Source organism: Chinchilla lanigera, unplaced genomic scaffold, assembly GCF_000276665.1.
Source record: "Chinchilla lanigera isolate Chin_1 unplaced genomic scaffold, ChiLan1.0 scaffold00047, whole genome shotgun sequence".
In the NCBI taxonomy this organism is placed as follows: Eukaryota; Metazoa; Chordata; class Mammalia; order Rodentia; family Chinchillidae; genus Chinchilla; species Chinchilla lanigera.
The window spans coordinates 13,854,642-13,858,918 of record NW_004955448.1 but is presented as its reverse complement, the minus strand read 5'-3'; the positions used below and the strand labels follow the sequence as shown (position 1 = coordinate 13,858,918).

At 39.8% G+C, this 4,277-nt stretch overlaps 1 pseudogene; it reads right to left on the bottom strand.

The window, feature by feature from the left end:
- Window positions 1-743: 743 nt before the first annotated feature.
- Window positions 744-3,629, bottom strand: LOC102024626 (annotated as a pseudogene).
- Between the last annotated feature and the right edge of the window lie 648 nt (window positions 3,630-4,277).

Below are 4,277 nucleotides of genomic sequence, written 5' to 3'. Positions count from 1 at the left end.
CTTGAATTTGTGTTTTACTATCTCAAACATGGGGAAGATTAGGAGTGACATGAAGTAATCATCCCTTCTAAGCAAGACTGCACATACACTTTCATTACATCACCACAAAGAATCCTCAGAACAATTCAGTGCTATTGACAGAGAAGAGCACATTTATTGTTCAGCTAATAAAATCCAAATGACTTTTTGGAGTCACATGCACCCCAAGGCTCATATAAGGAATGAATATAACTGCAGGGCTAAGGAAATATGGCACTGAGTAATAAATGTTATGAAGCAAAGATGTTATGGTCATAGATTACGATTTGTTTGGTTCCCACCACCATGGGACACAAGACAATGAAACTCGAGACTGTTTTGTTAGAACAGGACAAGTGGTGATCCCAGTTTTAAATAGGGTTTTTCCCTGAAGTGAAACATAGAGCCACTGAAGTCAAATGAGCTGACTTCAAATGGTGTACACCCCAGGATGAATCAGGTTACACTCAATTAAACCCAATTTAATTTAGACAGGTTTTTAACTACAAGAATAAGGACATTCTTAGTACATATTAATAATTAACCCAACATATACACAATTAGTAATATCTTACAAAATAGTGAAATGTTTTAACCTGTTCTCAATTTTTCTTTATTAATTTTTTTAAAAGAGTTTAATTTTAGTTTACAATATACTTTGTATTTCTAAGTGTATTCTGCTGTTATTTTCTTTCACTGAAGCAGGTAGAGCTCTCTGGATTTCTCTAAGAGCCACACTCATCTGTGTCTTCTGTGATCTGTTTGAATTCGTAACTGCCTCTGCCATTCCTATGCAGGTAGTACTCACGGTGTTTCCGAAGAGATTCTCTATGTGACATAGTGGAGAGGGTGATGCCGATCTTGCGACAACGGCTGTAAATGTAGCCTTCCACGTCCACACTGACTGCACTTGCGCATTCATCCAAAATGGCAAACTGGGATTCATGATAAAATAATCTTACCATCACCATTCTTTGATTTTTCTCCTCCACTGAGTACATCCATCCAGTCCTGGACACTGCTGCAGGCTCCTCTTGTTCAAGGACATGGCCCAGCTGCACGTTGTCCAATTACTCTTTCAGTACTAGGTCAGATTCCCCTTCTTTTTCTGATCTTTTCCATCTGAATATATTACTTGGTCTTGAAATGTTCCAAGGTCATATAAGGCCTCTGAGGAATATAAAATAACTTTCCTCTCTCAGGTTTGGTTAGACATCCCCGCAGAGGGCCATAATTCGCCAAGAACATGGAAAAGCAAAATCTTCCCACAGCCATTTGGACCACAAATTAGAACACCGGCCCCACATCAAACTTCAAAACTAAGATCTTGGATCAAGATATCTCCTTTTGGTGTTCCTAAAGGAACATGATCAAACTTCATAATGTGATCAGCACTGATGGCTTCTTCAGCACCAGGTGTCAAGGGGCTGATTTGTATTCCTTCCACACTCTTTTCCTGTTGTGAGACCATTGTGCGTTCATATTTGCCTTGATTTAAATCCATCAGTACTTGCATTAATTCTGTAATCCGAGCAGTAAAACCGGCCAGTCTAGTCATTTCACACCCAGCCAGAACTATTTGACTTAGAGTTTGAGACATTTGCAAAAGCGTTCTTCCACTTTGGTAGTAATCCTCTAGAAGCTCTGAATGTGTACTCATGAGATGTCTTGGATGAGATAAATCTATTTGGCAATTATGCTATCAATGAAACCCACAGAAAACTGAAACAAAATAAAATTATGTAGGTGCTCCACCAGTTTTCAGAAGACTGAGTGGACTGTCTGCTTTTCTCTTGTATTCCCACTGCAAAAGGCAATTTCTTCACTGTTTGTGATGAGCCGGGTATTAATGTACCGATATTCACCTTCATACTTTTCATCAGTTATTGCCATTGTACCAATGGGCCTCCTGAGTTGAGTCAGGAATAGCCCAGAGACAAGCAAGTAGGCCAACATACTCACTGGGCCCTGAGCTCCAATGTGCACTTGTGAATTTGAAAATATACAAAACTGTGTCTAAAAATGGCTTACTTAGATTTGAACATAGATCAACTACACTACTACAAAACTTTTCTACATCTTGTGTAGGTAGCTGGTCTGGATTCGCTATTCTGTTGTCCAGATTTCCCATTTTATAGTATGTGAGAGCCTGGAGATGTTCCTTGTAGAGCTATCTAGTGAGCCTCACTCAGAAGCACAGTTTGAGCTCATTTAACCCATCCTGCAAGTAGTCTTTAACAAGAGAGATGAGAGGACCGCAGCGATGAAGCTGAGTATTTCCTGAAATCTTTTCTGGTATGACCAAGGATGCCACTTTCAGTGACTGTCTCAGTTTGAATCATCCAAACATCACAATATGTTCGAAATACCAGCACAACAGCAATAAGGATCAAGCACCCTGTCTCTTTATAAAATGTTCTGGGGTCCATGATTTTGAGACTCTGTATAAGCCTTGATAAAAACACCTTTTCTACCACAGCTTGCTCTTTTTTTCCTTCTTTCTTATTGCTTTGTAATGGTTTTCCACTTTTCTTACTGACCTTTCTGTCATCATCCTATTTTAATTCTTTGTGTTTAAGTTGCTTCTCCATGAAAAAAGTGTAATGCCCAGACTGTGATTCACATCATTTCCATCTGAGACAAGCCGTGCAGGCCCAGAGCGCGGCAGCGCCTGCGCAGCAGGCCGAGCGGCAGGAGGCCCCACCACTAAGGAGCTCTCGCCCTCTCGTACTTGCTGAAGGCCGCCTTGGCGCCGCCAGTGAGAGCGAGCTGGCCGAGAGGACATGGCAGCGGCGGCTCGATCTGTGATTTTTCAAACCACATTTTAGTTAGGAAGGCCTTTAAACTACTTAGAAGTACAGCGTGCAGATTTACTCCTGTGCCGGAAATCTCTTTTAACTACCCAAAATGAACTCAAAATATCTTGGAACTCAGGTGAAAAATAATACATAGATACAAAAATTAATCAGAAAATCTTGTGACTCATCAATTTTGTACCTACTTCATTGATAAATCATATTTATTTATTGCTGGTTAAATATAATACATTTACTATTAGCCTGTTCATTTGAACATTTTAAAAAAGATCTTTTCGATTTTTGCATGGAAGGAATACCAAAGATTATACTACTGCCAATAACTACTCTTCTTTCAAATCCCTACTTGCAATACTTGAGAAAAGATCGATACAGTGCTGAGAGTGTAGCTGGGAACGTAGCTCAGCATATGTGAGGCCTCGGGTTCCGTTACTAGCACTGAGCAAAACACTAATCTATGTAGCTAACATATTATTAAAACCCATTATTTAATGAAAACTTGAATATTTAAAACTCTCTCTAATTATACAAAAGAATGCAAATGACGTCGACCGAAATAAGGGCAAATTACTGGAGCTCTTTAAAGAATGCTATCATGCCATAAGTAGGAGACTGTGGTAGAAAAGACACCATAAAATATTGATGGACTATTGACCAGAGGTGGCAAAGGAAGGCAAAAAGCAAATTATCTGAAAGTACAGAGAGGCTGGCTGTCTCCAGCAGCACGTGAAGAGCCTCAACAGTAGAAGCATTAATGAGTAATCCTGGTCTGAAATGCCTTTTCCTCGTTACCATATTAGAACTATATTCGTCTCAGTTTCAAGAAGAAAAGAAAAAGTGTTTTCTTTTGTAATTGTATTTCCCATAAAGCAAGAGCAATGCGCTTCAGCAAGGCTGTTCTAAATATAGACCCTGTGATCATTAGCAGCGGAGAAGCTGGGGAGCTCCGCGAGCGGGTCTAGGAGTCGAGCAGCTTGGGAGCTCATTTGTCTCAGGTACGAATTCCAAGTCATTAAAAATTTTACCTGGACAACTATTGTTCTTGCCTGAAAATAACGTTGGTACAATTTAAGCAACTCCATTTTAGGTTCTTGGATTTTGGTAGCTATTTATGGCTACAAAAAATTGCAGTGACTGTTGGAGGGGCGACAGACAGGATTTCACACCTTGCAAAGCCCCATCCTTACAAACAATGACTCCCGGGGGTTTCCACCTCAGAGAAGCGATAAAACAACAACAAAAGAGGAGGTGCGTCACTTTGCGCACACTGCTGCTCTTCACAGAAGCTCTTTATTCCCCTTAATCTAAAATATTTTTCTTTGAAAATCAAGCTCAAATTTTACATGGTGGCTATTTCGACTTTGTAAGTGTAGTCTTTTACACCACAGTCAGGTGATCCACGTTTTGCGTGCGTTCATAATATATTTTACACATTTATATTAA